Source organism: Desmodus rotundus, chromosome X (genome assembly GCF_022682495.2).
Source record: "Desmodus rotundus isolate HL8 chromosome X, HLdesRot8A.1, whole genome shotgun sequence".
Taxonomy (NCBI): domain Eukaryota; kingdom Metazoa; phylum Chordata; class Mammalia; order Chiroptera; family Phyllostomidae; genus Desmodus; species Desmodus rotundus.
The window spans coordinates 24,937,864-24,961,121 of record NC_071400.1 but is presented as its reverse complement, the minus strand read 5'-3'; the positions used below and the strand labels follow the sequence as shown (position 1 = coordinate 24,961,121).

Below are 23,258 nucleotides of genomic sequence, written 5' to 3'. Positions count from 1 at the left end.
AGGACTCCACTCTAGGAAGACAAACAATCCAAAAAAAAAAAAATGAGCAGAGGACCTAAACAGACACTTCTCCATGGAGGACATACAGAGGGCCCAGAGACATATGAAAGGATGCTCAGCATCACTAGCCATCAGAGAGATGCAAATTAAAGCCACAAGGAGGCACCACTTCATACAGGTCAGAATGACCATCATAAACAAATCAACAAACAACAAGTACTGGTGAGGTTGTGGAGAAAAGGGAACCCTAGGACACTGTTGGAGAAACTACATTTTAAATTTCATTCATTGTTGAATAATATAACTTTAAATATAAAAGATATGTGTCTAATGCTTTCATATTGGACAGTGTACACTTTATTATATATTTAAATATTAACCTTATGTTTATGTAAAAAAATAAACATTTGTAGGATCCCAGTAAACTGAGTAACATAATTACGGTGCATTCAATCTCTTCCTTGTGTCACTTTAAATGTAAACTTCTATGATTATATTCTCTGAAAATAGAATGAGGCATATATATCAGTTTTAAAAATATTTTATTCACAATGTATTTTCTATAGGCTTTTTAAATGTACTTTTTATGGTAAGAATTAAAGTATCACTTAAAATTTTTACATTGCTGGTGTCCCTTGTCATTCCTTTATACGATAGCATTCTCCCTACAGAGAATTCCTTTGAGGTACATATACAAGGTTACCTTTTTTGTTTGAGTTGACCAAAACTTTTTTTTTTTGGCTTTTTAAATTTTTTTATTTTATTTTTTTTTAAATTTTCTTGTCATGCCAACAGCATTGGTTACCTATCTTCTTCAGCCAGGCCTTCTCAGACTTCAGAAGTTGACCTGCCGCCTTCTTTCTTTATCTCCGCCCTTCCCATCACTTATCCATGTGTTTATGGATGTGTCTGCCTAGGTCCTGCTCACCCCCCGCTCCCTGTGTAAGTTGCTTAAAAGCACTCTCTATTTCAATGTAGGAATGAGAAAAACTGAAAAAAGTGACCAGTCCAACGGAGGCCGCCAGTGCTGGGCTGGGCGGAGATCTGAAGTTTGTGGAGGAGGATCTGTTTGCAGCCACCTGACAAAGTGGGGCAAGGGGGCATCTTTCCACACCGTCACACCCGCGGCCTGCGGTTACCTTTCCCCTGAAGCTGCAGCCGTAACTGCTCCCAGGTGTCGCCTTCTCCCTGATCGCCAAAGTAATGGTAGTGGGGGGGGGGGACCTGGACAGGCGTAGTCAGCAGCAGGAACATCAGAGGTGACAGCAGTAGCGCAGCTGGACTCCCTGCCATGCCGGAGTCCAACCGCCCCGCCACTGCTCCCGGCCGAGCCCCACGCGGGGTCAGCGGGACCTCATTACCCTCGCAGTGGGCGCAGTGGGCGCGGCCCGCGGCTCGAGTTGACCAAAACTTTTATTTAGAGTAATTTTTTATGATACATCATCCATGTAAAATACATGAATATATCTTATAATAACATACCAGTTTTTACATATATTGTGCATGCATAACGATTTTAGTGCTAACTATCGTTACCATCAGACAGGTGCTTTAGAACGGTGTAGTACAAAACAGTAAACGTTAGATTAGACTAAGGATAAGATGGCTTAAGCATGTTGGGATCATCCAAACTCTGAAGGGTGTTATTCTTTTACTAAGGAGAACAAAGCACAGCCTTCAGAGCAACTTCTTACAAGGCGTACTTAGGACCTTCGAGTTTAGCCATAAACTCTCTCCTTTCATATCTTGTAAGTTGGAAGTGAGTCTCCCCAATTAGCCATATGGCCACAGTGGCGATGTTGAACATTTATAAAGAAAAGCTCCCCCAGAACTTGTCTGTATAAGTCCAAGTACAAATTCAGTTATAGAGGAACACTTACACAGAGAAGCATTTGAACAGATGACAAAGCCACAACTACAGGTATGCCTTGGGGTTTGCATCCAAGAATAAAGTGCTTATTTTGAGCAAGGTTTCTTTAACAAAAATTGGGACAAATTTGAGTGAATTTATGGTGATGCTGGGCTCTTGGAGAAATTCTGAGATGTGTGGTGGCTGCAAATATGCTCTCGTAACTTATCTGTTAGCCCAAACCACGCATTTTGAATAATCAAATAGACTTTTTTGAGATTTCATGAAGAGTTCCTCAATAAAACTTTAAGAATTTGAGGTCATTTGCAACTTCCTTTTGTGTAGGTGTAAGTCTTCTTAGAACAATTGAGTTCATTTTCTAACTCATGTAACATCTATCAGTTTAGTTTCATTTAACACTGTATGTTCGGGGGGGGGGGGGAGGAGTATAATTACCTGTTGCTAGCGGTTCCCTGTATCTCTGTCCTAACTACCTTTTACAGACTAATAGTTCTCTGAAAGCAATGATTAAGTAGATTCATTATTTAATACGTAACCTGAACCCTGCATATACTGTAGTTTACTGACAAAGAAAGGCTTGCAAAGAAATGCATTTTACGATAATCAGAAGGTTTTCTTGGCTAAAGGTGGAAGACTTCCTTGGTATCAATTCACCATATGGAATGGGAATTAGGCTTGTCCTTATTTAGATGCAACTCCCATTGAGTTCATATAAGGTTGTCACTGAATAAAAAGTACAAAATTATTCTTTTGTGATTAATTTCTCTTTGGTAAAAAAATCACACCATAAAGCATTTCACTGACTTTTCTACCCAGCATTCCCTCTTTCCATTTTGGGGGACAGCACAGATTGAGTTAAAATACTGTTGGGACTGAAGGAATTGGATATTTAATGCTTTTTACTTTATTTCAAATGACCCTTCAAATGTCTGCTTTGGGAATGAAACTCATCATTCTGTGAGAGTAATACAGGAGATATTTTCTCTCAGTTGCGAACAAAGTCCCCCCAGCACAAGCTTTTTTAAATCTTTGGCATTAAACCTCCTAAAACCAATCTGTGTTTAAAATTAATTTTTTTTTTGCTTTGGGGCATATTATATTTATATATTTTCTCTTTATTTCACAATATTTAATCTAGTGAGAATGTAGCTGCTTAGGCCAAGCACAGAGTCCAACTTACAGGAGCGCAAGGCAGGGAAATCTCTGCAATGAAAAGCCACAACTCAGTATGTTATTTATAACACGAATCATTTAAAAAATACCAAATATAAGGTGATTTCCTTGTATTTTGCAAGGCATTGTCATCTATATAAATTTTATTTAATAAAATACATTGAATTAGAATGAAAATTGATGAAAATATATTTATTATGCCTATAATTATGTGTTCAAAGTACTTTTCATTCAATAGGTAACTATAATCCTTAAGTTGGTCAGAAAAGCAATGCCCATCACCCTGCCTTCTTTCTGTGTTGAATAAAGCTGCACTTGAAGAATGCTTATCTGTTCCTTTTCTTTTGTGGTGTTGTCATAAACCTGTGATTTTTAGCAAAAGGTGCTTTTGCCTCTCAGGAGATATTTGTTTTATCAATTTCTGGAAGGTATTTCTAGTTGCCATGATTGAGGGAAGGAGGTGCTACTGGAACCTGCTGGGCAGAAGCCAAGGATGCTGCTAAACAGCCTAAGAGACACAGGATATCTGCGCAGAGTGGAGAATTGTCCCATGCAAAATGTCGACCATCCCAGGGGTGAGGAAAGGAAAAAGGAAAAAAAGAGAGAACGAAAGGTTCAAGACAGAAAATCTCATCCAAAAAGAAACTGAGTTTATGTCATAAAATTATACCACACATTTCTGTGTTCAAATGCTAGGTCCTGTCATTTTCACTGATGCAACTGATAAGGGGTTCATATCCAAAATGTACAAAGAAATTACAAAACTCAACACCAAAAAACCAAACAATTCAATTAAAAAATGGACAAAGGACCTGAACAGTTACTTCTCCACTGAGGACATACAGATGGCCAATAGATATATGAAAGTATGCTCAACATCACTAATCATGAAATGGAAATTAAAACTACAATGAGGTGTCATCTCACACCTGTCAGAATGGCTGTCATGGATAAATCAACAGACAACAAGTGCTGGTGAGGATGTGGAGAAAGGGGAACCCTAGTGCACTGTTGGTGGGAGTGCAGACTGGGGCAGCCACTGTGGAATGCAATAGGTGATACCTCATAAAATTAAAAATGAATCTGCCTTTCACCCAGTGATCCCCCTTCTGGGAATATATCTGAAGGAACCCCAAACACTAATTCGAAAGAACATAAGGACCCCTATGTTCATTGTAGCATTATTTACAATGGACCAGACATGGAAGCAGCTCGTGCCCATCAGTAGAGGAGTGGATAAAAGGACTATGGGACATTCACACAAGGAAATACTACTAAGCTGTAAAAAAGAAGGACACATTACCCTTTGCAACAGTGTGGATGGACCTGGAGAACGTTATGCAAGTGAAGTAAACCAGTCATACATTATGATTTCACTCATATGTGGAATCTAATGAACAAACTGAACTAACCGGGAAAATGGGGACAGACTCATAGATGGAGAGCAGGATGACAGCTAGTGGCGGGTAGATGACAGGGTGGAGGGATTGAACAAAAGGGAGAAAGGACTCATGGACATGGACAACAGTGTGGTGATTGCTGGTGGGGAGGGATTTATAAGAGGATTAAATGGTAATGGAAAAATACAATTAAAAAAAATCTTAAGTGGAAAAAAACCAAACGTATAAACAAGACATACCAGACTGGAGCACCCAAACCCAAACACAAAGATAACAGCAAAACAAAGTGAAGCCTGCACAGTCAGCCTCGACTCTCCTGATTTACAACTAATTGCCATGACCACCCAGCTCCACCCCCCTCCTCTTTATCCCCCAACAAAAATTTAAAGCCCCTACATTTCAAGGCTGGTGTATCTCTTCACACCAGCCCCTTTCCCTGTTGGAAAGTAAATAAAAATTTTGCTCTCTGCACTGTCTTCTCTTACTGAATTCTTTCACAACCTGTGTCACTGGCCACCCTAACAATCATGATATAAATAGTTTTGTTAAGATTTAGGTAAATTCATAGATAAGATATTCCTGACAGAATTATTAAGGGAAGGAAGAAGCCTATAAAATATAATCCAACTTTTTCAGATTAATGTAATAGAGGGCAATTATGAGTTTCTTTTTTTTTCCCAACACCTTTACTTCTGCAAATATTTTGTCTACAGTAAAACAATGAAAGACAAAGAACTTTTTCTTGTTGATAATTCTGGTAACTTAATATTCTTAGGAGTTCTCACATGTATCCAAATTCAGAAAAATGCTATATTTTGGAGGACTGCATGACAGCAAAGCTCCATAAATAATGCATTGAAATTTTTTACCACTTCAGAAATCTAGCATTTCTCATCACCATCTTGTTTCTCTACGGGTGAGTCTAATGGCTGATTTAATTGTCCAACTTTTTTTTTTTTTTTTGCAAATAAAAACAGAGTTTTTTCCTTCACATTCTAGAGTACCTCATGCACTGCTTGACGAAACTGTTCTACTTTCTCTTGAACAGAGACTCCTTCCATTGTGAGGAGAGTACTTGCCTTTCTGTTCTTTTTATCACATTGTAAGCTCATATATAATTTTCTACTCCTATTATATACATAGTTTTTAGCATTACTGCTTTGCAGTTCTCTTACATATGATTATATGTAAGCTTCCCTTAAATATGTTTCATTTTGCTTAATGCACACTAAGTTAATATGAATTTGAATGATGTCAACACTGACATTACATGAATCGAAGCTTTCCAGAAGTTTGGATTCACCTATGAGCCAAGAGTACTGAATGATGAACTACAGCATGCTGTTTCTCCATGGTACTCAAATACACCAAAAATCTCAAAAAATGCGCACAGATTTCAGTAATAAAATAAATGCTATAACTAAACTATACTTGATCTACAATGAAGTTTAGCTTCTTAGAATTTTAATACATCTAATAAATTTAATAAATCTTTTATAGGGGACATTTCATTAATTCGGATTTCAGAAAACATTCTATTCTAATTTGAGATAAATCATTGTAAATTAAATAAAACTTGCTCTTTTGGAGATTGCCATGGACAGAATGCTTGTGTCCCTTCAAAATTCATATGTTGAAACCCTAATAATTCGGAAATAATTAGGTCTGGAGAATAGAGCCCTTGTGAATGCAATTTCTGCCCTTATAAATGAAGGGCTAGAGTGTTGTCCTGGGAGGACACAAGGAGAATCCCCACAGAACCTTGCCAAGCTGTCACCCTGGTCTCAGACTTCCAGCCTCCAGAACTGTGGGAAATAAATGTATGGTTTTTGTAAGCCATCCAGTCTATTGTACTTTGTGAGAGCAGCCAAAACTGATTAAGGCAGAGATATTCTCAAATTGCAATGATATTAATGAACTAATATTTTGGAAGTCAAAGGATGTGAAAAGTTGCTTAAAAGAAAATTCAAAGTGTCATATGTACTAAGGATAATAATAACAATAACATACATTCAATCAGTAATATAGCCCATGTTCATTAACAGTGTCCATTCTAGTTCTGGGAAGCAATGGCACTGAACTTGACCACTGCGCTGGAAAAGGGAAGTATTATAGCTACAGTGAGCTAAGCTACATAATCAGATTAGCTTTCAAGTATGGATTACTGTAGAAGCCTTTCAAGAACATTGAATGCGGATGTACTTGTTAGACTAAAAATGTGGAATTGATGAAATTAAACTTCTTTGATCTTTAAAATTTCCAAAATCTCTCAAGCTTCTTGAGCAAGTGTATACATAAAAGGAAAAAAAGCCTGAGTAACATTCTAGCCTTTATTCAAGAATTGCTTTAAAAAATATCATGCTGAAATGTTTCTTATATTAGTAATATTCAATTTTTAAATGTTTTTTTTAATGTTTTATGAAATTTGGAAAGTGGATACTATTGGGCCTTCATCAAGTACATATTGAATGAAGGCATCATATTACTGAACTAGGAAGAGGCCTTTGTACCTCCTCTTGCTGTCTTGGTCTCTATTTAGCCTAGGAGCCAGGAAGCACAATTTTCTCTCCTGAGGCTATAATTTCTGGTGGGGATATTTCACCTACATCGTTCCCTGTATGTTAACAGGAGCCGTGCATTGTTGAAGGTGCAGATGTGCATAATGAGCAGAGCATGACCTATGCCGTCTATTTCTTCTGCTAAATGCCTATGATATTGTATCTGCCATGAATATAATGGGAAAAATATACAGCTATGTCTGGGTTGAAGCAGGCCTTTAAGTATGTACCATGGGTTTAATTTACCTTGAACTTCTGATTTGCAAAGCTATAAAAGCACCTCTTAGTGACATAGATAGCATTTAGAACAACATGTATTTGTTGCATTATCCTGATTGCTAAAAACACACTTGGTTAAACCTTAAGTACAGTACAAATTTTAACTTCAAATGGAGGAGGGTAGCAAAAGTATTGTCTTAGGAAAGAATATGTATCTTTTATTTCTTTAAAAGTCAGAGCAGTTTGATGTCTAGAGAACATTTAACATAACTGGTATTTGATCACGATTACCTCAGACCATTTCTCAGAAAATCAAATGATCACAATACGCTAAAAAATATGGAATTTGCCCTGGCTGGTGTGACTCAATTGGTTGGAACATCGGCCTGTAAACCAGAAGGTCATGGGTTCCACTCCCGGTCTAGGCACATGCTTAGGTTGCAGTTTGGTCTCAGGTCAGGGTGCGGATGATGGGCAACATCACCTCTTCTTTCTCTCACATCGATGTTTCTTTCCCTCCCTCTCTCCCTCCCTTCCTCTTTTTCTAAACTCAATAAGCATGATGTCCTTGGGTGAGGATAAAAATAATATATATATAGAATTTATGTTCATAATGATTTAAATATTTAATTGCCAATTTAAATTTATGTCACAATCTCTAAAACTTTGCAATACACATGTTTCCCTTACAGTATACAGCTTAGGGAAATACAGGAAAGACTAAGTGCTAAATTTTCTCATCTGTTGCATATTTTTGTTAAATAGTAATTTACATGATTAATCAAGTTAGCTACAATGTACATGAATGACATACAAATGTAATTAATGTATAAATAAAAGGCCTTAACCTCAGGCATATCCAGAGGATAGAATTTTTTGAGATTTGACTTCATCAGGGAGATGCCATTTTAATTTGGAAACTTTGTATCATCTCACAGATCTTTGCATCACAGTCCGGCTTCATCTACCTTTCTAGATCAGTCGTGCCCCTGCTTTCTATGCCTTTGCCACACCGGTCTTTTCCAGTGTCTGTCTCGCTCCTTCCTTTCAGAGGGCCTGGGACATTATGTTCCCCCTTTTTTACTTGGTTAACTCCTATTCACTCTTTAGATTGTAACTCAATTATTCTTCCATCATTGAAACCTTCCTTGATCTTCCTGTCCAGGTAAAATCCTCTTACTACCTCATTTTCATAGCGCTTCTTCACAGTTGAAAATTATCCAAATTTTTTACTAATTACTTTCTTCACGTCCATATATTTCCTACTGTTCTGTGTATACGATGACTCGGAGATTGCGGCGGGTTATGTGCATCATTTAATTCCCAGTCCCAAGCACAGTACGTTGCATGTAGCAGGCACTTAAAACATATTGAATGAGTGTATTAAACTTGAAGCTGGGTAAGTCCATACTGAGTTAACTTTCCTGTCAATTCTTATGGACATTTCTGTATTCTCCAGCAGATTAAATGACTCTCTGAGAGCTAAAATTGTATAATATTCAAGTTTTCTAAACTCTCCCAGGGCCTAATACATGGACTCTTTATCAATGGTTATCAAATAGCCATTTGATAAATGGTTATTACAAGTTCAGATGGTGTGAATAAGTAAAAATTATACAAAATTTATATATGTAACTCACTTCGTACCATTTAGAGATTAAAATTAAGAAAAATAGTATTCTTGATACTAATTCTCATCTGTTACGTTTATTTTCACTGCCCCCTAGTTTAGAATAGAGCATATAACTCTCAATGGAATCCTAAGTAAGGGTGAGATAAAAGAAATTCTCATCATTTGACAATCTCTGTGGTAAGACTGGTCTATCAACATATTTGTATCTGTGAGCCTGTAGATTACTTTTGAAGTAGACACAGTCAGCAGCTGCCTGGGAGAATGTGTGCAAGCAGCCTTCAGAAATGCCTGAGCACATAATGCTCCCTCTCTGGTCTGGCCCCGGGATTTAAGATGCTCAGAGTAGTTTATCATTTCATTTGGTAGCCAAACACTTCTGTCAACAAGGATGTCAATTCGGTCCTGTGAGGCTACTGCACTAAATAGCGGTCATTTACCCTTGACGTGTGTTCATGTAGCAATAAGCCAGTGAAGGGATAAGTTTTGATGAAGGTGAAGAGATCAGCTAAAGTGTGACTAATGGAACACTTCTCGGGACGTGGCGTGGGTTAGAGAATGAAAGATGGGAATGATAGAGGCAATAAATGGAAGCATTTGGATGGAAGAGAAAAATTCAAAGGGACAAGTACAAGCATAAGATTTGGAACCATGAGCTAAGGCATAAGAAACCTAGTTCTGTAATGTCCTACATCTATGACTTTAGGAGAGTTACTTATTATGTCTCTGAAAATCAATTTGTTCAATAGAAAATGCTGTATAAAACATCTTAAGTTATTTATGCTCTGTACAAAATGCAATAAGTAAGTATTTGTTGAACCTGAAAGACAAATTTCATCTATTTTTCAACTTATCAAGTGCACTGGTTATTTCTATAATATCAGTTCAAGTTAATGCTAGGCACCAACATTTCCTAGTTAATTTTAATCCTAGCTAAGATAATTGGACGGTATTTCAAATATTCACCAACCAGTCAACAAGTGTTTAATATGCACATCATACAAGGTGCTATGAAAAGAATGAGGCCAGATTCCTCCCTATGTAAAACTTAACCTGCGGTCCGGGATGTGGAGTGGGTGGGCATGGAGAAACCCTTCACATTTATTCATTCAATCAAGTTTGTTGAGTTCCATCATCATACCAAGCATAATTTAGGCACTACGGGTACCCGTATGAGAAAAACAGACTGTTTTGAAGTGTACGTTTTATGGAAAAGGCATACAATACATTAAAAAAATAAATTATAACAGCTAAGTGGAGATAACTACTTATGAAGCAAAATAGAATAGGGAAAGGGGAATAGAGAGTTACAGCGGACTGATTTTATATAGAGTGATCAAAAATAACCTCCATGTTAAAAAGCATTTTTAGCTGACATCTGAAGTGAGCAAACAAGCCACGTGAATGTCTTGGAAAAAAAAAATCAGGCAGAGATAAAACCAGTACAAATATCTAAAGCAGGTACATTCTTGGCATGTTCAAGGAACAACAGGGAAGTCAGTGTGACTGTAATGGAGTAAAACAAGGACGAGTGGTAGGAAATGAGGTCAGAATGGTGGCAGAAGGGCAAGACCATGTAGAATCCTATATATATTATTTTATACTCCTGGGCCATCAGGTTTCATTAGGTGTTGAACACATGATCTGACATGTACTTTATTTTATTTTTCAAAAGATTTTATTTATTTATTTTAAAGAGAGGGGAAGGGAGGGAGAAAGAGAGGAAGAGAAACATTGACATGAGAGAGAAACATCAATTGGTTGCCTCCTGTATGTGCCCCGACTGGGATCTGAACCTGTAATCCAGGCATGTGTCAGGAATTGAACTGGTGACCTTTCACTTTGCACGATGATGCCCCAACCAACTGAACCACACAGGCCAGGACTGACATATTTTAAAAGCACCCCCTGGCTTCTACACGAAGAATAGTTCAATGGCTGAGGAAGAGTGGAAGCAGAGAGACTAGTTAAGAAGCAATTTCATTAGTCCCGACAAGAGATGATGGTAGCTTGCACCAGGACAGGTATGAAGTGGTGAGAAGAGTGGGTGTATAAATATACTAAAATCCAGGGCACACTTAATTAGTTGTTGGTATTCCCGCGGGATGTGAGAGCAAGTCAAAGATGACTTAAAGGTTTGCAGGGGGATAGCAAATATTTGGATATATATGTATTGTTTGTGATGCTTATTAGGCACTCACAAGATGACATTTGGATGACTAATACGCACAAGAAAAATTTTCAGCATCATTAGTTATCAGAGAAATGTAAACTAAAATCATGACATTTGGCTGCATAACCCCTAGAATAACTAAAATTAAATATAAATTTATAACAAGGATATAGAGCAACTAAAACACATTGTTTGTAGAAATGTAAAACGGTACACCTACTTTGGAAAATAGTTTGCTGGATTCTTATAAACTTAGCCATACACTTATCTTAGGGCCCGGCATCACTGCTGCTATGTATTTACACAGGAGCAAGGAAAACGTATGTCTACAAAAAGACCTGTATATGAATAGTCATAACATTATTATTTATAGCACTTAAAAAATGAGAACCGTCCAAATGTCCATCAAAAGTAAATGCAATATAATACAACTCAATATTAAACGAAATGAAATGTTATTATATGCAGCCACATGGATGGATCTTACATTACTGTGCTGATATGTTAAAGAAGACATATTGCACAATTCCATTGGTATGAAACTCTGAAACAGGCAGCACCAATCTACAAAGATAGAAAGAAGATCATGGTTCCCCACGCTCCTTTATCTGGTACTGAGAGGCTTCCCAGGACATGGGAGTTTCCGTGTAAGACCCAGCACTGTCTTTAGAAAAGCGAAACAGATGGTCAATATTTCTGGGTGGTTTGACTCCAAGGACTGACTGGGAAGGAGCACAAGGGAACCTTTTGGGGATAAACGAAATGTTCTGTATTTTGATTTTGGTGGTAGCAACGCGGGTGTATTTATTTGTCAAAGTTAATCCAAATACAGAAACCTAATTATGCATATTTTATTGTATATAAAATATATGTCAATGAAGTTTATTTAAAAATAAAAACAAAAATATTTAATGGTGAGTTATAGAAAGTATAACTTTTTAAACATATGCACTGATATTTTCACTGTTTTTTTTTAATTACAAAAGAAGTGGTCAAACAAATATAAGAGAATGGTCCTAAAGTTAATTGCATGCTAGATACTTATAACATCACAAGCTTTCTATTAATTCCAACAGCTGAGTGATTGTTGGGGGGTCTCACAGGGACATAGATGACTGACGACCACTAATGCATCTTATCACATTGGTAGTAAAACCATATCTGATCCATAAAATACTATGGATTTGTCTGGATAAATTCAACATTGTTTATAGGATATCAAACAAGATAACCAAAGCGTGAATTATTTCGGGGATGTGATTATGCTGTATTTCTAAGTATATTTCAAATTGAATGCTGTGGAAAGGTATAGTCAGACCACAGAGGAAAGCTACATTATCAGGAGTATTTCCCCCTTCGTATTAAAATAATGTAAGCGTGACCGGAGATAACCCTGGGTACCTCGTGATGAATGATGTAGACAAAGGTAAATGACAAAATATCCACCAAAGATAGACTTTTTTTTTTGCTAAATCACCACAGTAATTCCAACGACAGAAGGAGTTGAAATAAAGTCAGTCATGCTGCATGTCCTCCTTTTTTTTTTTTACCTTTTAAATGTTAACTCATATATTTCTGATTTTGTTTTGAACAAAATGTGAATGCTAGTGTTATGGAAATACAAAGAAACACTGAGATGTGTTGTGAAAAATATCCCTTTAGTAGCCCCTTGTTTGTGTATCAAGTGAGACGCACTTATGAGTTAAAGTTAATTTTACGCCTCTTTGTCATCATTTTGTATCATATTTACTAATTCTGCGTAATCTGTATTTTACTTTATAGTTAAATTATAACTATAGGGTTTAAGGCTTTCTACTGCACGCTGTAAACATATCTCTGCTCAACCCCTTCAAATTGTATGTCTTCTATGTGAAAATGAGATTAATATAATCTAGCATTTAGGGTTGTCATGGGAACTGAACAAATATGCTAATTAGAATGCACCTGCTGCATAATTACTTATGAGCTTATTTATCCCTCCTCCCTTTTTGGACATATGCTGTATGCCTCTGTCACATAAAACTGTATCTCTAAGTTTATATACCTGCATCTCTGTCAATATATGAATTACTGTTCTTTTTTTATATACTCACCTGAGGATCTATTTATTAATTTGAGAAATACAGGAAAGGGAGAGAGAGAGAGAGGGAGGGAGAGAGAGGAGAGAAACATTGATCAGTTGCCTCCTGTATACACCCTGATTGGGGATCAAACATGTAACCTAGGCGTGCGCCCTGACTGAGGATCAAACCTGCAACCTTTTGGTGCATGGACAATGCTCTAACCAACTGAGCCACCCGGCCAGGGCAGTTACTGTTCTTTAGAATGTGACATATAATGTGGTAGATAAGAACACAGACCCTTGGATCAGACTCAGTTAAAGCTCCACTGTATCCCACACTAGCAGTGTGACCTTTGGCAAATCTCTTAACTTTTCTGTTCCCTAGTTTCCTCATTTCAAAAATAAATATAATGGTAACACCCACCCTTTAGGATTTTTGTGAATGTTAAATGTTATTATATGCAAAGTACTTAGAACAGTACCTGGCCTGTGGTAAGCTAAATGAAAGAAGTGTTGGTCATTGTGGGTAGAATATAAACTTCGTGAGGGTCAGATTTTGGTCTCTTCTGTTCTCTATTATTTCCTTCAATTCCCCAGGAATTCCTCTTCTAGGGATGTACTCTATTTTTTCCTGATTTCTGCCATGAGTTCCTGGATCATTTCAACTGCCTCTTCAATGACTGTCATTGGGTATCTAATAGACATTTCATGCTTACCATGGAACATCACTCTTGATTGCCCCCAACTCATTTCTTCCTTGATATTCCTAGTTGCTCAGGCCAAAAACTGGTACTTATCCTTGATTTCTTTCTTTCCTTTACACACACATTTATCAGGAAGTTGCATCAGCTTTTACTTTAAAATATTCTACAAATCCAATTCATTCTCACCTTCACTCCTCACTCCCTAGTCTAAGTTACCACGGTCTCTCTTTCTTGGGTATAGACATGTGTCATAACAAATCTTTCCGCTTCCTCTATCTTCCTACAGTCAGTGTAATCTTTTCTTTGGAGTAAAAACTGATCATATCACAGCTTTGCTGAAAATCTCCAATGACTTTTAGTCACATTTAGAATAAAATCTATTCTTATTTTCACATCCTTTATATCTCAACCTGATCTAGGTCCTGGATACCATGTAATTGGGTTGGATCAACCCCATTTTACGCTCTAGGGCTAGGCTGTAATTGGTACAAGGTATATATCCTATTCATAGATAGTGTAAATGGTTGAAGGCTATGGGCATGACTGATGTCATGCCTATCAGGGCAAATAAGTCTAACTAATGAGATGTATATTGGAGCTATCTGAGAAGCAGACTCTTTTGCTAATTGGGAAAGAGGTAACATGTTCCTGAAGCTTCTGGCATAAAAGAAATTGCACGTATTTAGAGTATACAATTTAAGAAGTTTTGACATATGTATATGAGGGAGGACACAAAAAACCCAGAATTATCTTCTGGAGAGAGGGCCCCTTGTAGTACAGGCTTCCCCCACTAGGTGAGTGCTCTAGGAACCTGTCTGTATCACTGTACCAGCTGGTGTTGTTGTGAGAGGCTGCATTCGGCTTCAGTGAATTTTTTTTAGGACTCTTTCAATGCATTTGCTCATTTCATGATGGGTGATTTATGAGTGCTCCTGCCCACAATGCACTGAGTATTCAGCAGTTTTTCACCAAAAAACGGTATGACCCCCATGCCCCACCCTCCCTATTCACCTGATCTCACCCTGAGCCACCTTTTTTGTTTGTTTCTTTGTTTCTTTCCCTGGATGAAAAATATCCTCAAAGGGACACGTTTTGCCGATGTGGAAGATGTGAAAAAAAATGACAGAAGCACTAAAAGGCATCAAAATCAATGAGTTAAAAACTGTTTTGAGCAGTGGGAAAAACATCTCAATAGGTGTATTGCATCAAATGGAGAATACTTTGAAGGTGACTGAAGTTTAAACATGTAAGAATAAATACTCAATTTTTTATAAATAAATTCTTTTTGGGGGGTCCCCCCTTATATGTGTATATACCCGTGAAACCATCACAATAATCAAGAAATATATCCATATAAAATACTCATTACCCACGACAGTTTCTTTGTGCCCCTTGGTAATTCCTTCCTCACGTTCACTAGCAGGCACTGATCTACTTTCTGTCACTGTGGATTACTTTGCATTTTCTGGAACTTTATACAAATGAACTCATACAGCATGTACCCTTTCTATCTGACTTCTTTCACTCAGTGTACTTATTTTGAGATTCATCCATGTGAAATTTTGAGAAGTGGTGAAAATAGATATCCGTGTCTTCATCCTGATACTAGAGTGAAAGCATCCGTCATGTACAATTAGATATATTAACTGTAAGGTTTTCATAGGTGTCCTTTATCAGGATGAAGAAGCTTCCTTCTATTCCTGGCTTTCTAGGAATGTATGACGGAAATGTACTTTGTCAAATCCTTTTACTGCATTTATTGAAATGATCGTATGGCTTTTCTTGTATACTCGTATACTCACTTTGTCCGCTCATTAGCTTACAAACTTGGATTTCAGCCTCTGTGTGTAAAAATTAAAATTTAACTGTCTTAGTATGTACTAATATGGCAGCCCCTCTAGGTCTCATTCTCCCCCATCCCTTGCCCCGTCACTCGTGGGCATGTTATTCATTACTGTAGTATCTTTCTCCAAATGGGATGCCTGAATCTCGGGTAGGTTTTCATGAGTTACAGATTCTTGTGTTTTGATATAGACTAAAGATAAAGGGCTCAAATGCTCTTAGCAATGTTGTAAGCATATATATATGTGTATGTACATATTACTATGTTTATCTTTTGGTCTGTATCAATTATTCATTTCTATTTAGTTAATAAATTCATGTACATGTATTTCATCTGTACAAAAAAGCTGTATGACAAGAGCAATGTGCTTATCATAGGAAGATTACAATACAGTATTTTCGTGCAACTTTGTTCAAAAGCTTTAAAAACATTACTTTGCTTAATCCATGGGACTAGTGAATAGAGCTGTAGAAAACACTGTCCCGGACTGCACGGTTTAAGTGCTTTACATACACACAAGGCTGATAGGTTTTTGAAACCTCTAACTGCTTAAAGCACATCTCCTACGCTGTCATTAATCGATTGGCGTTCCTTTGGCTGTTTGCTCTACAATAACCCAGAGAAAACTTCATTACGCATTTCAATGACACTTTAGATAGAGTGAATACTGGAGAGACATTAGATTGCCTGAACTGGAAGAGAGAAGATAAGTAAATTTATATCCTTTTTTTTGGTTTTTTTTTCTTGCAACTCTGCAAAAACACAAACAGAATTATATAGCCAATCATGAAAACCCCTTTATTTTATTACCTAGGCCCAGATCAAGATAATTCCTTTTTAACACAACAGTGATGATGTCTCAGTGCTTCTCAAAGCAGTTCTCTTTCTAATGTTTCATTAGCTTTTTAAACTTCTTGCTTTGATCCAGAGTATTTTTTTCTCTATTTCATTTGCAAAGCAAGTAAATGTAATAAGCTCCCTTTAGGAAAACCAGCCTGGCTTAAATCATGCATTCTTTATACAATGTTAGGAGGAGAATGGTTAACATTTGTAGCCTCATGACTTGCAAATGAAAGAAAATAATAACGCTTAGCAAGACATTAGAAGAACACATTCACCATGAATCATATTGCCCTTGAAGGTGCAGCTTAAAAAAGCAGAGAAATAGATTTGACACCATTTGGACTTGCCGCTCGGACATGCTGCATTAAACTGTTCAAAATTAATTTAATCTGAGCGAGGAGAATAATAGCCTCTCAGTTCAAGGCTTCTGATAGCTGTAATTTGCACTCAAAAGTACTTCCAAAGGGAAAGAATAAATGAAGGGCGACTCTCCAAAACTGAGTGAGCAAATGTATTCACTAAATGAAAGCCTCTTGATCACCCTATAAAAGATCATCCAAAAAATTGACACATTCTATATCATTCTCTTGGGTAAGAATTTTTTCTTGCAACTACTCAGTTGCTCTGCTTTAGGGACAGATTCATCCCTTTTTGAACTGTTGATGGCTCTGGAGGAAATGTCTGGCTTCAGCTGCTACATTAATTCAGTGGCCCAAAACCAATTTGACAAAAAATCATGCATTCATGGACTTTGTGCCCAATATTCTCTTTCATACTCTTGGGAAAGACATTTCTCGGTGAGTAAGAGCAAGAATCATAGCGGTATTTAGGATTTCAGACAAATCCATGATACTTTTGTATAGCCACAGAAATATTCTCTCCGAACTCCGGTGCCAAGGTGCTGAGTGCAGGGAAGGACATCTACTCAAGGCAGGACGCTCACACGTGGAGCTCTGACTCACCAAACCAATCTAGTAACGAGCAGGAAAAGACTGGTATGTAGTATGATTTGAAGAGAATCAATAGGATTTTTTGTTCAAAATTCTCTCTTCCGTGGATTTACCACAGAGTCAACAATTCCGTCCATATGTTACTCCCTCGGGGATAATGACTTCAGAAGTCCACTGATACATTGTCCATCATCTGGCACTTCACAGAACTCTGAGGGATTGGGACAGATCACAACTATTGAGAAAAATAGCTTCAGGAGTTTTGGACAGGTGAGACCCTTTGCAAGTTAATGCAAGAGGGAACCCTTGATAATGTCTCATTCACAACTAGTTAAGAAAAGGAATAAATGCAGACAAAAATAGTGATACTAAGTACTTAAATAATTACATGCACGGAAGGACAAAACTAACTTCATTTTAAGCAATTTCTTTTCCTTGAGTTAATCAAGTACTTTTCTACATACACTGCGAGAAATTATTTTTCCCTTAATTTGAGCTCTAATGGTGGTGAGAAAGTACATGCAGGGAAGTAAAAATAATGAGTTTTTTTCCAAATAGCACAAGAATAAGTAATACATCAGTATTCAAGTTTCATTTCCAATTCCTTAGTTGCTTTTCTTTTGCAAATTTAAAGAAAGGAAAACCAAAGGTCTTTTTGAATTGTCTGGTAATACTTAATTTCTTGTGAATAATTTACCTGCCAGTAGTTATTTGTTCTATAATAATTCAAAGAATGCTGGTTATGCCAAAGTCCTTTTTTAAAAAAGAAAAAAGAATATCTCGAAGATATGTTAAAGTTTTAAAATACATTGAGGACTTCCAGAACATTAAATAAAATACTCAGTTGCTATTGATCACTGTTGCCAATTAAGCTCCCCCGACCCCCCCCCCCCCCAGTAGAGCAGGAATAAATATTATTTGAAGGGGTCCAGAACAAGTCTGCCCAGAATGTGCCATTTTGGCATGTGGACTATATTGAGCTAAAGACAATTAAGGCCAAAAGGACTCAAGAAGAGCTTATTACCTCCCCTTTAACTGCCTGAAAGGGTTTAGATAGAGGGCCTGAGGCAGGAAGGAAACTATTATCAGAAATAACTACAAAGGATATGGGGCTTAGCCTCCGGGAGAGGTCAGTACAGCCTGTTTATTCAAAGTCCTCTCTGTGTCTCATTGTCTCTACAGGCGTGGCAAACATTGTTTACCAAACATTTGCTCTTCCTGTGAATTGTCTTCCCTCCCTTTTAAACCACAGACCCCTATTCCATCTCTTATCTCAGGAAGGCATATAAATTCCAACTGCTTGACTTCTCCTTGGGCCTTAAATATTGTACTTATGGGGCTCCTACAAGTATATCATTAAATTTTTTTTCTCCTGTTAATCTGTCTTGTGTTAATTTGACTCCAGCCAAGGAACCTAGAAAGGTCTAAGGAAAGTTTATCTTCCCGAACATATTTAAAAACTGCACACAGTGTTTTGCATACTTATTTGGTCTATAATGAAAACTAATGAAATTTCTTCCCAGAGTTATACCATTTTTTATGGGTTAGATAGATATTATTTATATGGGTGATTTTAAAACTAGTTAGTTAACACAATATTTCAAAATGGCCAAAGTTCTGTTCATCTCCTTATATTGGCCAATTTATTCTTTTCACTTCAGAAGAAACATAGACCTCTGCATATTACTTACTATTTTTTCCACTTATTACTTACTATTTAATAATAAATTAGGTGATGTTTCTCAGCATGGGATTCTGAACCATTTGTATCAGAACCATTTGTGCCATTAAGAAAATATGAGTCAGGCCCCATCCCTGACATTCCCCCCACAAAGATTCATTCTGAAGTTTTAGAAAAACTGTATTCCATACTTTAAACTATCTTCTATATAATACAGAATCCCACCCTAATATATTCATATAGCCTCTGCTTTAAAACTTCCACAAAAATGGAATACATGATGTCACATATCAGCCATTATTAAACAACATTTATAGTCAGGAAATTGTACCTTATATTAAAGTCGAATGTATCATGAGACTTCTACTTGAGAACTTCCAGTTCTACGTGAGAACTTCCAGTTCTCTCCTCTGAAACTATGCAAAATAAATGTAATTCCTTGGCTGCATTACAGTCCTTCAAATACTTAAAGACCACTATTATATTGCATCTTTTTTCTGCATTGGGCTATATATCTTTACTTCCCACAACCATTCCTTGTCTGACACCACTTCCATATCCTTTACCATTCTTTTCACCATCCCTAAATACACTCCAGTTTGTCATTGTCATTCTCAAAAGGTCATGCCTAGAGCTAAACATAATATAAAAGGTGTGGTTTGACCAGTGTAAAGTTTTATGATACTATTTTTTCTGTCACATATTTAGCACACTATCTGTTCAGTCTTCATAAAGTATCCTAAGTTTGTGTGGTCTTTTATGACGGTGTGCATTTTTTGACATCCACATATCACTATAGAAGCATATTGTGCTTAAGGGAACAAAAAAGCGTAGGTCTTGAGAAGGCGGTTCAAGATGGTGGCTTAGGATGATCCCAAATGCACGTCCCACAGACACCACAAATGTACACGTACGTATGGAACAACACCCCCGGAAAAGCACTTCAAAACAATCTGAAAGACTGTTCCACAAAAAGGATAAAAGAGCCATATGGAGATGAGTAGGAGTGGCAGAGACATGATGTCACCAAAAATCCGTGTAGGGACTCGCAATTGGGAGGGATCTGAAAAAACAATCACTGACAGACTCCCTGAGGACCGAGTGGTTTGTACCCCACATCAGGCAGCCCAGCCCTTGGGTCCTGCACTGGAAGGACACTTTGAAAACCAATAGGGCTCATGTCCAGGAGAAATATAGGGCTATAATGAATGAAAATCCCACTTTTATTTTATTTTTTAAAGATTTTATTCATTTATTTTTACACAGAGGGAAAGAGAGGGAGAGAAACATCAGCGTGTGGTTGCCTCTCACACACCCCCTACTGGGGACCTGGCCCACAACCCAGGCATGTGCCCTGATTGGGAATTGAACCAGCGACCCTTCGATTCTTGGGCCAGTGCTCAATCCACTGAGCCACCCCAGCCAGGGCAAGATCCCACTTTTAAAGGGTTGTGTGCAGAACCACTTGCCTAAGGACCCAGTGCAAAAAGTGACACTTTTTATTGTTTCGGCTTGAGAAGAGCCCAGACAATATGTAAAGAAGACCCAGCCACTCAAGATCAGACCAGAATACTGATCTTGAGACATCTGCCAGAGGGGCAGAAATCTGCTGGGACTCTATCCAGGGACAAAACAGTGACAGTCACCATTTTTTATAGGTTCCCTCTAACTTGCTGCTGACACTGGCAGGTGCCATTTTTGCACTCTCACTCACACCTGCCAACAGTGGCAGGTGAGCAGTATCCCCTATCCCCCCCCAGCCACTCATGGTACTGACAAACATGGCAGGAGAGCAGCTACACACTCATCCCGCTTGCAGAGCCCCTCCAGAACCAATGGGCAAATGCAGCTCACATAGGGGACACCCCTTGAGCACCCAGCTCTGGTGGTCAGGATGGATTGCACTTCGGATCCCTTGTGACATCCCCTACACAAGACCATTGCTTCAACACTAGGAGAGATATACAGCTCCAAGCTTGCCAAGGTAGCCTTAAGATTCCCAAAAGAATATTTCCACTCCCACTGCAGCTAGCCTGCCAAGGCATCCCCAGCATGGCATGCCCTGGGTCTTCCACTGGGTCATGCGTGCTCCAGCTTAAGCTCCAGCCAACCCCATGAAGAGCCTCCAGTGTGGTACATCCTAGAACTTCCCTCACTCGTGTTCACTACAGCTCCAGCTAGCCTGCCAAAGCCACCAGGGATACATAATCTAAAAAAGAGACACTCCTTCAAGATTGAGAGAGGTAACTGTTTCACCCTATTCATAGAAACAGAGTCAAACAAAATGAGGAGACAAATATGTTTCAAATGAAAGAACAAGATAAAAAAAACCCAGGAAAAAAAGAGAGAAACAGAGATTAGTAACTTACCTCACAAAGACTTCAAAGTGATGGTGATAAAGTTGCTGGCCAAACTCAGGAGAGCAATGGAGGAACACAGTGAGAACTTCAACGAAAGCCTAGAAAATATATGGAAAACATAGAAATAAAGAATCAAATAACTACAATGAGGGAATCAACAGAAGATCAGATGATATAGAACATATTAGCCAACTGGAAGACAAAATAGGAGAAATTACCCGGTCAGAACAGCAAAAATTAAACAGAATTAAAAAAAAAAAATAGGATAGTGCTTGTCTTGCTCCCTGGCCATCAGGGCATCTGCTCTTGGTTGGGAGTCACTGGAGTCAATCAACTCTAGGATCCACCTTGTTATGAAAAGTGGAAAGTAAAAGCTGAGGCATAAGCAGACACTGAAAATAATCAGACAAGACAAAGTGAAACTGGTCATCCTTGCCAACAACTGTCCAGCCTTTAGGAAATGTGAAACAGAGTACTATGTGATGTCGGCCATGACTGGGATCCATCACTACGGTGGCAATAATATTGCATTAGGCACCGGATGTGGAAAATACTACAGGGTGTGCACACTGGCAGTCATTGATCCGGGTAATTCTGATATCAGAAGCCTGCCAGGACAGACTGGAGAAAAGTAAATCATGCAGAATTTTTCTTTAAGAAAACTGGCCAGAGCCTGTTTTATTGTTATTTAAAGAATAAGGATAGAGCCCTGGCTGGTGTGGCTCAGTGGATTGAGTGCACGCCTGTGAACTAAAAGGTCTCTGGTTCGATTCCCAGTCAGGGCACATGCCTGGGTTTCGGGCCAGGTCCCCAGTAGGGGGCAAGCGAGAGGCAACCACACATTGATATTTCTCTCTCTTCCCTCCTCCCCCTCTGTCTAAAAATAAATAAATAAAATATTTTAAAAAATGAGGATGGTTTAAGGGACCTCTGGGGCAATATTAACCTATTAACATTCACATTATAAGGGTTTCAAAAGGAAAAGAGAGAGACAAAGGGAAAGAAAATGTATTTCAAGAAATATTGGCTTTTTGGCCAGTCACAGGCAGCATCTGACATTGACCTACACCAGAGTCACTCCCAAGAGGCCCCAGAACCAACACATTCAGTGGCTGGCTTCAGACCACAAAAGAACACTACCTATTTAGATCCACAAGTGCCACAGGAGTTGGCAGGCACCAGACTGAACTAGGGTGAATTCCACTTTGTGGATCAGCCCCCACACAGCAGCTCATACAATGCAGTTTTGGTCAATCCACCCTGCCACCCAGCCTAAAGGTCAAGCTCACCCACAAATATGCTTTTTTAATTAATTTATTTATTTTTAGAGAGAGGGGAAGGGAGGGAGAAAGAGAGGAGAGAAACATCAATGTATGGTTGCCTCTCGCACAGCCCCTACTGGGGACCTGCCCCGAAACCCAGGCATGTGCCCTGACTGGGAATTGAACTGGCAACCCTTTGGTTTGTAGGCTGGCACTCAATCCACTGAGCCCCACCAGCCAGGGCAATCTCCAAGATTTTTATACTTTTTTATGTTATTATAAAAGGATGCCTTTCCAATATGGATGTCTTTGATTTAAATTTATTGCTTAATTGCCCAAGCAAGAACCTCCAGGAAAAATGTTGAGTAGAAGAAGAGGGATTGGTCATTCTTGTCATATTCTTTATCTTAAGGGCAAGTGTTCAGTATTTCACCATTATGCATGGTTATCTGTGGGTTTTTGCAGATGCTCTTTATCGGATTGAGGAATGCACCTCTATTCATAGTTTGTTGAATGTTTTTATCATGAAG

At 38.2% G+C, this 23,258-nt stretch overlaps 1 pseudogene; it reads left to right on the top strand.

The window, feature by feature from the left end:
- The first annotated feature begins 1,291 nt into the window (after positions 1-1,291).
- On the top strand, positions 1,292-22,101 carry LOC112310553 (large ribosomal subunit protein eL30 pseudogene; annotated as a pseudogene).
- The last annotated feature ends 1,157 nt before the right edge of the window (positions 22,102-23,258 follow it).